Genomic DNA, 14,320 nt, shown 5'->3' on the forward strand with positions numbered 1-14,320 from the left:
AAAATTTTGATTTCTGGGGTTTGAACTCAAGTTTTCATGCTTGCAAGGCATGAAGTGATCTCTTGATCTAACTGCCTAAGCTATTTCCCCACCCATATGCTTGGAAATTTTATCTACTAGACTGTTAGAAATAATTAACAGCAAATCAAGCATTTTTTCACAGTTCATTGATGATATTTATTTATTGGTGCCATTATTATCGCTGCCACTTCTTGTGCAACTACAAAATTGATTTCTAAACAAAAACCCTGACTATATCTAATTTTTCTTTTACTATAAAAACTAGTTTTCTGTGTGTATGTTTGAGGACATGTGTATGTGGGTGTTTATGCACACAGAGATCAGATGCAGGTGTCTTCTTCAGTTCTCCAACTTATTGCTTTAGGCAGAGTCTTGCACTGAATTTAGAGGACCCAGAGCCTGACAATTCAGCTAGTCTGGTTGATCAGAAAGCCCTAAGGATCCTCTTGTTTCCACGTTCTGTTGCTGGGATTGTAGGTGAATTCTGCTGCTCCAGGTTAAGGTTGCTGGGTGTGGGAGACCCATCTCAGGTCTCTATGCTAATAACGATAATATTATACCAATTTTGCCATCTCCTTAATACAAAAATTATATTATGTAATATTATCACCTTCACTGAAAATTGAGAAGTTGTTTCAAATATTGCACTGTATCTCTTAAAAAAGATGATGGTGGACCACTAATATGATCTTATAATTTGCTCTTGAAATGTGACTCCTGAAGACATAGAGAAAAAATAAAACCAAATTATTTTTAAAACATTAACTGGAGAACCTAGGCAGTATATTGTCTTTGATAAAGCTTGCTCAAGTGTGTAAGAACCTAATTGGAGATAGATTTTCTCTTTAGGAATTCCTATTAGGATTGCAATATGTACCAGAGTAGTAGAAATGAGAAGATATAGATGAATGTGCCCAAATGTTTCAATAACCAGGATACATTTTTGTAATGAAGAGTCAGCACAATTTCTGCTGAACAATTAAGAAATAAATTTTGAGCAAACTGAATTTAGAAAATGGGTAATGAGAACTTCAAATGACAAAGATGAAGTTAGTCATGTTAACAAAGATCTATATGGCTAGTGGGTGGAGCCTACTATGCTCAAAGAATGTGAAATGATAGAATAAATGACATAAATTTCCTGGATGTGTGTATAGAAGGACTATTTATACAATTCTGCCTGTAAGTTTGTTCTTAGAAGAATAAATTAGTTGATGAAGTGGCAAAAACATAAAGAGAGAAATATGTTCGAAAAAGTTTAAATGGGGCTTACATCATAATATATTGTAATGGAGAGTAGATGAGGAGGTAATTGTCTATATAGCTGAAGCATGACTTGGCTCTAGTGACTACTATTAAAAATTTGGCTACCATCACTTTAAAAAAGTCAGGTTTATACATAAATGCATTGTATACCAATGAGCCAAAAACCCGTTCACCAAATGATTTTGCCATGTTAATTTATGCCATCAGTTTTGTTTTGTCTTAATAGCTTTTGAGTAAAGACCAATTTGTTTCTATCCCATTCTCTAAATTATATTTCTTTTGTTTTTGCTGAATCTGGAAGCCAATGGCTAAAGAATTGAAGGCGTATCATTTTTTATTGTAACGAATTTTTAAGGTAGATGTGGTGGTACATGCTGTAACCCTTGTATGTGGGAGGTGAGGTAGGGAGATGGTGAATTGAAGACAAGCCTGGACTACTTAGAGAGATCTGCTGTCAAAACAGAATAAAACTATAATAACAAAAAAAATTTTATCAATATATTCTTTATGGTTCTATCCCTCAGGAGCATATTTATTAAAACCTGTGTTTGTTAGAAAACATTATCTTTAGGGTTTTTAAATTTAATTTTAAAAGTTTTCTGTTTTTAATTGTGTGTATGAGAGAGACTTGTGACTGTGTGACTATGTATGGGTGTGAGCACATGAGTGCAGGTGAACTCAGAAGCTAGAGGCAATGGATTCTCCTGAAACAAAGTTTACAGGCAGTTGTGAGCCATCTGACTGGCAACCAAAGTTGGGTCCTCCAGAAGAGCAGCACATATGTTTTGTCTTTGAGAGAATGTGTCGATAGAAATTTATTATTATATTTTTTTAGCAATGGAATTCTTTAATTGGTTTTCATTATATTTTAGAATTTTATTACCTAATTTTTCATCTAATTTTAAAATCTAATACACCAATTATATTCTTTTCTACTTAATTGCTAGAGATAGTCTATATCATTAGAAGAAATAATATGGTGAGTGAATGATCACTCTCCTCTGTGAGGTAGGAAGGTTATTAAGAGAATACATTAAAACTGTGTAACTCTGGATACAAATACTTAGATGGACAATCTGCAACTGAAGACTCTCCCACATCAAAGCTACAATACAAACACACACCAAAGGCAATGAGCACCCTCACCCGCTTGATGGGATAGCTTAGTCCGAACCCATCCTTCAGCTGTTTCTGTGTGAATGGATCAGCCACAGTTTTGTAAGTGTACCTTTTCTATGTTTTATTACAGCTTTTCATTTCTTTTTGAAGATTGTAATAAATTACATCATCTCTCTCTTCCATTTTCTCCCATCAAACCCTTCTATACATCCCTTTGCTCTCCTTCAAATTCACAGCCTCTGAGATTCAGAAGTATCTGACTAGTAACTTTTTAACTTTAGACTTTAAGAATTGTATGATTTTCCCCTATACTGATAGTTTCCAGGAAAAGGATTAATTAAATAGTAAGGTTGATGGATGATTTAGTTTTTCATTTTCCTAGAATTAATTCAATGTGCTCTTTAACAAGACTCTCAAAAGTCAGCCAACTGCACAGAGAAAGGAAGTAATTGTATTTCTAGAGAACAACCCCTTACCTTCTCTGTTATCATGTTAAAAATCACAGGAAGAAATACTGTGCATGCACGCACACTCACAGAGAGAGACAGAGAGAAAGATTGAGAGAGAGATTTACACATACATATGTATACATATGCATACACAGATACATAATATACATACACACATACATACACACATATGTACACACACATATATTCATGCACATACATAGACACACACAGACACACACAGGCACACACATATGCATGCAATACACAAACACACAAAGGTACACTCAGATACACATACACACTTAGACATACAGGCACTCAGCCACACACTCAAATATAAATTCAGATACACAGACTCAGACACACAGACACTTACACACTTAGGCACACACACACACACACACACACACACACACACACACACATGACTCTGTGCCAAAGCTGTTATCCTAAGAGACTCGTTAGGTAACTAAAGCAGAGATTTACAGGGCTCTTTCAGGATAAGTAATGTAGAAATGAAACTGTCCCAGAAAGATAAGTAGGCAAGAGCTTCCTGCTATGAAGTCTCAACCTTCCTTTTAACCTTCCTTCCTCCCTCCCTTCCTCCCTCCCTCCCTCCCTCCCTCCCTCCCTCCCCCCTTCTCTCCCTCCCTCCCTCCCTCCCCCCTTCTCTCCTCCCTCCTCCCTCCCTCCCTCCCTCCCTCTCTCTCTCCTTCCCTCCCCTCCCTCCCTCCATCCCTTCCTTCTTTCCTTCCTCCTCCCCTTCCTCCTCCCTCCCCTCCTCCTTCCCTCCCTTCCTCACTCCTCCCTCCCTCCTTCCCTCCCTTCCTCCCTTTTTCCTTCCTTCCTTCCTTCCTTCCTTCCTTCCTTCCCTCCACTCCTTCCTTCTCTCCTTCCTTCCTTCCTTCCTTCCTTCCTTCTTTCCTTCCTCCTTCCCTCCCTCCCTCCCTCTTCCTTCCTTCCTTCCTTCCTTCCTTCCTTCCTTCCACTCCTTCTTTCTCTCCTTCCTTCCTTCCTTCCTTCTTTCCTTCCATCCATCCTTCCCTCCCTCCCTCCTTCCCTTCCTCCCTCCTTCCCTTCCTCCTTCCTTCCTTCCTGCCTTTTTTATTCCTTCCTTCCTTTTTTCTTCCTATCTTCCATTTTTCCTTCCTTTCTTTCTTCATTTTTACCTTAACTAACTAATGATATTTTTGGATGACAATATCTTTCTCTTTTTATTGAAAAACATTTGTTTTATACAGCATACTCTGATCACCTCCCACAACTCCTCCCATACCTTTCCTATCTCTCCACCCATTCAACTCCATGCCTTTTTTCTCTCTCTCTTTGAAAAACAAATGCACAAAATCAAGAAGTTGCCACACATTTACACTCACAAACCCACACAAAACAAAAAGCAGAATACATAAGCAACAGACTAATAAGGAAACCAGGAGGCAAGTGTTGAAATAACAGAAACCATAGCACCAGAAAAAAATGCTGTATAAAACTGAAACTATTAATAGAGCCTTACTTACATGAATAATTGATAGAACACTAATCAGAATGAATGAAATTCAGAATTGTAAAATCTATGCAAAAATGGAAGATTAAGTCATATCAAATCAGGCGATCAGGCATAAAATATGTCCTTAGTACCACAGTGAAATGATTTGTAATCAGTGTACTAATGTCTTGAGATTCAGGTAACAAAGATCTATACAGTATGAAACTTAAGCAACAGAAATGTTTCTTCTTATGGCTTCAGAAGCTAGAAGTTTCTAATCAATGGCAGAAGGTTGGTTTGGCTTTAGAGCTTAGAGAGAGAATATATCCTATGTGTACTGAAGCTTCTGCTCATCAGCTGTTCCTTGCATTTCTAGCCTTTCAGATGTATACCCCCCTCTCTCAACATCAATTCATGTGACATTCTCCATTCCACACTCCCAACTCTGTGCAAATCACCTTCATCCTTTGATTTTTATGGGCACAGTCTTGAATTCAGCCTCACTCAAATTTAGCATGGCCTCACATTAAATAATCTTATCAGCAAAGACTCAACTTCCAAGTAAAGTAATATTCTAAGGTTCTGCATAAAGTCAAATATTTCAGTTTGTTTGTCAGTGTGCTAATCACTGTTTAATGGCATAATCAGTATATTAAACCATTATTCTGAAGAATTTGTTAACCTTTTCCTGATTTTGAGATATTTTGACTGTTTTTTCTTTTTCTTTTTGATATTATAATAAAACGTACAATCTTTATTCATTCTCTTTCCACAAGCCCTCCCATATGCTCTCTTCTTCTCTTCTTCAAATATATGGCCTCCTTTTACACTAATTCGTGTTTCATGTTACCTGTTGATTATATTTCATATATATATATATATATATATATATATATATATTCCTAAGTATACCTGCTCAGTCCATATACTGTGCTTGTACATATGTTTTAAACCTGACCAGCTGTCATTGAACAATTAATTGTAGTGTGAGAGGACTGACTCTCCCACTGACAGCTTTTCTTATTTATATTTTTGCTTGTGAGCCCAGCCTTTAATGGCTGAGCAATCTCTCCAGCCCCACTGATAGCTTTTCTAAGTTGCCTATAGTTCTTTGTGCAGGGTTGAGGCCCTGTGGGTTCTTCGCATCTACTTTAGCATGTCCATTGGTGTCATCCCTGTTAAGCTCAATTTGAGCAGTCATGTTGGTGAAACTTCACATGTGTAGCTTCTGACAATCCTAGGAAACACAATCTTAAAGTAAACTCTGATCCTCTGGCTCTTACAATCTTTTTGCCTTAACTTATACAATGTCCTCTGAGCCTTAGATACAGGAGTATTTTGTGGATGTGTTCATTGGGACTGAGCTCCATAACTCTGAATTTTTATTGTTTACTGTTTAGGTATGTGTGATATTAAACATTTTAAATTGTATTTATTTTTAACTTTTATGCATGCTTGCATACATGTGTGCGTGTGAGAGAGAGGGGGAGAGAGAGAGAGAGAGAGAGAGAGAGAGAGAGAGAGAGAGAGAGAGAGAGAGAGAGAGAGAGAGAGAGGAGAGAAATTTGGATGCATATGAAGGTCAGAAGTCAGTTTTCAGGAGTTCCTTTGTTTATTATTTCTAATATGTGGGTTCCAGAGATCAAATTCTGATTATCAGGTGTGTGAGCAGGTGCCTGTACCTACTGAGCCACCTTACTTGTCCATGACTAATATTTCCCCACAGCAAATTGTCAAATAGAAATGCACACATGATTAATAGATCTATGTGGCAATACCTGATTGTTTCAAGATTAATGAGAGTCCTTATTTTGGGGATAATCTTGCCAAAATCAAAAGAAGTAATATCTTTAAAAGTGTAGTATCATCAAGTAAAAATGTTTACAGTAATTGTGATCTCAAATTTCTTTTGCCCCCATATACTTGCAAAGTACCTTTTTTCTGTTTTCTGTAGAATAATGTTCTCTCATAGTTAAAATGCAGGACCATTTATGAGGTAATATAAAGCAAGTTGAACAGCTTCTAGAATTTAGGGGTGGCAGAATAAATTTGAAGTTCTCCTTTCTATTTTGTATTCAAATATGAAAAGAAAGCAGTTCATGAGGATTGCAGAAAAATGATTTTATTAATACAAATTTTGAATAGATTTCATGGATATTTTTATTCTTCTTTATGAGTCCTTTTGTTATTGTTGTGAAATTAGTTGGCTTTCTATATGCTCTCTATTATTCAGCCAAGATGCCAGCAGATGAGTTGTTATTTCAGTTGATATAATAATTCTTATTCTAGTGTGTAAGAAGAATTAAACATTTGATCTATTATTTTTCCAACTCAACAGCCCACTTATGCCCTTGGGAAATTTTTATTTTCTTAGTAAGGTGTCTCTATTATTAACCATAAGGGAGATCAGAATATCATATTATGTGTCATAATATATACAAGTACTATATATAAATCAAATACTTAAAAAGTAAAAGTTATACTTGCAATGCTATTCAAGATTTTGTGTGTATATCTGTGTGTGTATTTGTGAGTGTATATGTATGTGTTGTGTATTTTTTTGTGTATGTATACATGTAGAGCTCGGGGGATGATGATGAGAATCTTGTTCTAACATTCTCTGCCTTATTTCCTTGAAGCAGCATTTTTCATTCACTTGGGAGCTAGGTTTACTGTCAGCATGCCCACTAATCCCTTTGTTTCTGTTTCCCTTGCCATGGGTATCTTGCATAATCTTGCTTAGATTTTTACATGGATGCTAAGGATTCAAACTCAGGTTTCTTATGTTTGTGCAACAAGCACTTTTACTCACTAAGCTTTTTCCCTTGCCTGGGGCTAATATTTTCAACCCAAGACTGATATTTTTTTTTGCATAGAGTCTAAAACAATATGGTTAGCAATAGATCATATTTACATTCTGAAAATAGTTATCTGGAAGGAAAAACACAACACAGTTTGTGAGTCACTAGAGAAGTGCTCAGCTGTATTCCTTCCATCCTGAAGGCACATCAGAGGGAAATTTATTTCACGGCCATCAAGACAGATGAAATGATGAAGTGTTTGGCACGGGAGTCAACCTGTCTTGTTGGTCTTTGTTGGGAAGGGTGGGAGACAAGGTCAAGGGCTTATTTTCATGAGGGAGAGCTTTGAACAACCTCAGGTGCACACATGTATAATCACCAGCATCAGCCTGGAAGATTGGCGCTGACCAACATCTGTCTCTTAAAGGACACAGCTTTAAAGATGATGAAATTCTGAATTTTTTCCTCTTTTAAGCTGGGACCTTACATAGTTGGTTATTTCCCGAGTCAAGATTATGTATCACAACCGGTTGTGGTGGCACATGCCGGTAGGATTTGCTGAAGGAGGCAGAGGCAGGAAGATCACGAGTTTGAGGCCAGCCTGGGCTACACATCCACCCAAAGGGGTGAGAGTCTGCCCTCCAGGCAGGTCTGAGGATTCCTGCAAGGGAGTTTGGGCTCCTTCAGATTTGTGCTGTGAGGTTCGCTGTGTGATACTCCATCCCGCCCTGCCCTCACCTTGGCCCTTTTGTCCCTGTGGCGTCCCTGGGCTTCCAGGAATCCCTGTTCTGTTGCGGTGGAGTTCCATCTGGATGGCCTTCCCTAGTGTATTCAAGTGTCCTGCTCCTGTACTAAGGCCATCCCCCAAAGGGATGAGAGGCTGCCCTCCAGGCAGGTCTGAGGATTCCTGCAAGGGAGTGCAGGCTCCTTCAGATTGTGCTGCAAGGAATAGCTCCTGCTCAGGCACTGAGGAGATCCAACCAGATTCAGTCACAGCAAAGACTGGTCTAAGACACCAAGTCCCTCCTGGCTACATTTGAAGGAAGAGATGGGCAGGTGCCAATGCAAGAACAACATGAAAGGCAACATGAAATCACCAGAATCCAGACATCCAGAAACAACAAGAATTGAACACCCTACCCCAGAAGATATAGAAGAAATCAACCTTAAACAGTACTTTATGAAAATAATAGAGGACCTTAAATAGGAGGTAAAAAACTGCCATAAAGAAATGGAGATGACAAACAAAAAGGTAGATGAAATAAATATCTCTCAAAGATACCCAAGAAAAACAAGAAAAAGCAATCAAACAGGTAAGGGAAACAGTACAAGACCTGAAAAATGAAATGCAGGTAATGAAGAAAACACAATCCGAGGGAAGACTGGAAATGGAAATTCTGAGTAAACGAACAGAAACTACAGAGACAAGTATTTCCAACCAAATGCAAGAGATGGAAGAAAGAATCTCAGACTCTGAAGATACTATAGAGGAAATAAACTCACAGATTAAAGAACAAAAGAAATCCAACAAATTCTTAACAGAAAACATCCAGGAAATCTGGGACACCATGAAAAGACCAAACCTAAGAATAATTGGGGTAGAAGAAGGAGAATTACAATTCAAAGGCCCAGAAAATATATTCACTAAAATTATAGAAGAAAACTTCCCCAACGTAAAGAAGGATGTTCCTATGAAGGTACAAGAAGCCTACAGAACACCGAATAGACTGGATCAAAAGAAAGCAACCCCATGCCATATAATAATCAAAACACAAAACATACAGAATAAAGAACAGATATTAAGAGCTGCAAAGGAAAAAGGTCAAGTAACATATAAAGGGAAACCTATCAGAATTATACCTGACTTCTCACTGGAAAGCATGAAAGCTAGAAGGTCTTGGATAGATGTGCTACAGACACTAAGGGAAAATGGATGCAAGCCTAGAGTACTATACCCAGCAAAGCTTGCATTCACCATTGATGGAGAAAACAAGATATTCCAGGACAAAAACAGATTTAAACAATACATAGCCACAAATCCACCCTTGCAGAAAGTAATAGAAGGAAAATCACAAACCAAGAAGTCCAACTAGGCCCACAATAACTCAGACATCTAGCGAACTTTCACCATCACAACTAGAAGAAGGGTAATGCACAAACTCTACTACCAGAAAAAAAATGACGGGAGTTAACAACCACTGGTCATTAATATCACTGAATATCAATGGACTCAATTCACCCATAAAAAGGCATTGGCTAAGAGATTGGATACGAAAACAGGATCCAACATTCTGCTGTTTACAAGAAACACACCTCAACCACAAAGACAGACACCTACTCAGAGTAAAGGGTTGGGAAAAGGTTTATCAAGCAAATTGTCCTAAGTATGTGGCCATACTAATATCTAACAAAGTTGACTTCAAACTAAAATCAATCAGAAGAGATGGAAAGGGACTCTTTATACTCATAACAGGAAAAATCCTTCAGAATGAAGTCTCAGTCCTGAATATCTATGCCCCTAATATAAAAGCACACACTTATGTAAAAGAAACACTTCTAGAACTCAAGGCAGCCATCAAACCACACACATTAATAGTAGGAGACTTCAACATTCCTCTCTAACCAATGGACAGGTCAACCAGACAGTAACCTAACAGAAAATTAAAAGACTTAATGGAGGTAATGAACCAAATGGACTTAACAGACATCTATAGAACATTCCACCCAAATAGGAAAGAATATACCTTCTTCTTTGCGGCTCACGGAACCTTTTCGAAAATTGACCATATACTTGGTAACAAAGCAAACTTCCACAGTTACAAAAAATATTAGTAACCACCTGTGTCTTATCAGATCACCATGGATTAAAATTAGAATTCAACAACAATGCTACCCCCAGAAAGACTACAAACTCATGGAAACTGAACAGTCAACTACTGAACCACACCTGGGTCAAGGAAGAAATAAAGAAAGAAATGAAAGTCTTTCTTGAATTTAATGAAAACAAAGATACAACATACTCAAACCTATGGTACACAATGAAAGCAGTGCTAAGAGGAAAGTTCATAGCACTAAGTGCCCACTTAAAGAAAACAGAGAAAGCACTCATTGGAGACTTATCAGCACACCTGAAAGCTCTAGAAAAAAAAAGCAGATTCACCTAGGAGGAGTAGAAGCCTGGAAATAATCAAACTGAGGCCAGAAATCAACAAAATAGAAACACAGAAAACAATCCAAAGAATCAATGAAACCAAAAGCTGGTTCTTGGAGAAAATTAACAAGATTGCCAAACCCCTAGCCAAACTAATCAAATGGCAGATAGAGAACATGCAAATTAATAAGATCAGAAATGAAAAAGGGGACATAACCACAGACACAGAGGAAATTCAGAGAATCATTAGATCTTACTACAAAAGCCTGTATGCCACAAAATTGGAAAATGTAAAAGAAATTGACATCTTTTTCGAGAAGTACCACATACCAAAGTTAAACCAGGACCAGGTGAACAATCTAAATAGTCCTGTTAGTTGCGAAGAATTAGAAACTGTTATCAGAAACCTTACTATCAAAAAAAGCCTAGGACCAGATGGTTTCAATGAAGAATTCTACCAGAACTTCCAAGAAGACCTAATACTTATACTCCTTAAGGTATTTCATAATATAGAAACAGAAGAGTCATTGCCAAATTCCTATTATGAGGCTACGGTCACCCTGATACCTAAACCACACAAAGACTCAACCAAGAAAGAGAATTACAGGCCAATCTCACTCATGAATATTGATGCAAAAATTCTCAATAAAATACTGGCAAACCGAATCCAAGAACACATTAGAAAAATTATCCACTACGATCAAGTAGGCTTCATCCCAGAGATGCAGGGCTGGTTCAACATACAAAAATCTATCAATGTAATCCATCATATAAATAAACTGAAGGAAAAAAAACCATATGATCATCTCATTAGATGCTGAAAAAGCATTTGACAAAATTCAACACCCCTTTATGATAAAGGTCTTGGAGAGATTAGGGATACAAGGGTCATTCCTAAATATAATAAAGGCTATTTACAGCAAGCCGACAGCTAACATCAAATTAAACAGAGAGAAACTCAAGGCCATCCCACTAAATTCAGGAACACGATAAGGCTGTCCACTCTCTCCTTATCTCTTCAATATGGTGCTTGAGGTTCTCGCAATAGCAATAAGACAACATAAAGGAATCAAGGGGATTCTAATTGGAAAGGAAGAAGTTAAACTTTCATTATTTGCAGATGATATGATAGTATACATAAGCGACCCCAAAAACTCCACCAAAGAACTCCTACAGCTGATAAACTCCTTTAGTATCGTGGCAGGATACAAGATCAACTCCAAAAAATCAGTTGCCCTCCTATACAAAAAAGATAAGGAAGCAGAGAGGGAAATCAGAGAAGTATCACCTTTCACGATAGCCACAACTAGCATAAAATATCTTGGAGTAACTCTAACCAAGGAAGTGAAGGATCTATTTGACAAGAACTAATTCTCTGAAGAAAGAAATTGTAGAGGATACCAGAAAATGGAAGGATCTCCCCTGCTCATGGATTGGGAGGATCAACATAGTAAAAATGGCAATTCTACCAAATCAATCTATAGATTCAAAGCAATCCCCATCAAGGTCCCAACAAAATTCTTCACAGACCTTGAGAGGACAATAATCAACTTTATATGGAAAAACAAGAAACCCAGAATAGCCAAAACAATCTTATACAATAATGGAACTTCTGGAGGCATTACCATCCCTGACTTCAAACTCTATTACAGAGCTACAGTATTGAAAACAGCTTGGTATTGGCATAAAAACAGAGAGTCGACCAATGGAATCGAACAAAGACCCGGATCTTAACCCACAAACCTATGAACACCTGATTTTTGATAAAGGAGCCATAAGTACACAATGGAAGAAAGAGAGCATCTTCAACAAATGGTGCTGGCATAACTGGATGTCAACCTGTAGAAGAATGAAAGTAGATTCATATCTATCACCATGCACAAAACTCAAGTCCAAATGGATTAAAGACCTCAATATTAATCAGAACACACTGAGCCTGATAGAGGAGAAAGTGGGAAGTACTCTACAACATATGGGCACAGAAGATCGTTTCCTACGTATAACCCCAGCTGCACAGACATTAAGGGCAACATTGAATAAATGGGACCTCCTGAAGCTGAGCAGCTTCTGTAAAGCAAAGGACACTGTCACTAAGACACAAAGGCAGCCTACTGACTGGGAAAAGATCTTCACCAGCCCTGCAACTGACAAAGGTCTGATCTCCAAAATATATAAGGAACTCAAGAGACTAGACTTCAAAATGCCAATTAACCCATTTAAAAAATGGGGCTCTGAACTGAACAGAGAATTCTCAACAGAAGTCCAAATGCCCAAAAGACATTTAAGGTCATGCTCAACCTCCTTAGCTATCAGGGAAAGGCAAATCAAGACAACTTTGAGATACCATCTTACATCTGTCAGATTGGCTAAAATCAAAAACACCAATGATAGCCTTTGCTGGACAGGTTGTGGGGTAAGGGGTACTCTCATCCATTGCTGGTGGGATGCACACTTGTGCAACCACTTTGGAAAGCAGTATGGCAGTTTCTCAGGAAATTTGGGATCAACCTACCCCAGTACCCAGCAATTCCACTCTTGGGAATTTACCCAAGAGATGCCCAATCATACTACAAAAGCATTTGTTCCTATGTTCATAGTAGCATTATTTGTAATAGCCAGAACCTGGAAACATCCTAGATGCCCTTCAGCGGAAGAATGGATGAAGAAACTGTGGAATATAGGCATATTAGAGTACTACTCAGTGGTAAAAAACAATGACATCTTGAATTTTGCATGCAAATGGATGGAAATAGAAAACACTATTCTGAGTGAGGTAACCCAGACCCATAAAGATGAACATGGGATGTAATCACTCATAATCGGTGTCTAGCCATAAATAGACATCAATTCTGTAATTCGCGATCCTTGAGAAGACAATAAGAAGGTGAAACCAAAGAAAAACATATAGTAATCATCCTGGACATTGGAAGTAGACAAGTTTGCCGGGCAAAAATTGGGAATTTGGGGGTGGGGTGGGTTGGGGGCAGGGGGAGATGGGGAGAGAAAGGTGTGAAGGGGAGGATGGGGAGAACTTGGGGGAATGGGATGCTTGGGATATGGGATTGGTGGATGTGGGAGCAGAGCAGCATATATCCTAATTAAGGGAGCCTTTTTAGGATTATTTTTTTTATTTTTTTTCCATTTTGGGATTATTAAGAGACTTGACTCTAGAGGGGTTCCCAGGTATCCAGTGAGATACCCCCAGCTAGTTCCATGGGCAGCTGAGGAGAAGGAGTCGGAAAAGGCCAGATCCTATAGCCATACTGATGATTATCTTGCATAACACCATAGAACCTTCATCTGGCGATGGATGGAGATAGAGACGGAGCCCCGCATTGGAGGACCGGACTGAGCTCCCAAGGTCCTGACGAGGAGCAGAAGGAGGGAGAATATGAGAAAGTCAGGATCGTGAAGGAACCTTCATCTGGTGATGGATGGAGATAGAGACAGAGCCACACATTGGTGCACCGGACTGAGCGCCCAAGGTCAAAATGAGGAGCAGAAGGAGGGAAAACATGAGCAAGGAAGTCTGGACTGCCAGGAGTGCTCCCATCCACTGAGTTGGTAGGGCTGATCTATTCGGAGCTTACCAAGCCCAGCTGGACTGGGACTGAAAAAGCATGAGATAAAACTGGTCTCCCTGCTGAGAAGCCAAGGACAACGACACTGGATTTGGATCCTACTATGCACACTGGCTTTGGGGTGGAGGAACTTGGACTTCCCACAGGGCAGAAAACCCCTACTGCTCTCTGGGCAGGAGAGGGAGGAGGAGTGGAGGGGGGAGGGGGGTAAATGGGAGGCGGGGGCAGGCAGAAATTTTTAATAAAAAAATCCAAAAAAAGATTATGTATCAGAGAACAGGACAATATAGGCAGAGGAGTAGGGACTGAGCCTATGAGAAGCAGAAGTCTTTGGCTCCCTATATTTTAAAGCATTATTTTCATAATTTTTGAGAATTTTATACCTATATACAAGGTATTTTGATCCTATTTACCCTTACTAGTACTTCTACCTCCACCCAGAT

This window comes from Arvicola amphibius, chromosome 2 (genome assembly GCF_903992535.2).
Source record: "Arvicola amphibius chromosome 2, mArvAmp1.2, whole genome shotgun sequence".
Classification (NCBI taxonomy): Eukaryota; Metazoa; Chordata; class Mammalia; order Rodentia; family Cricetidae; genus Arvicola; species Arvicola amphibius.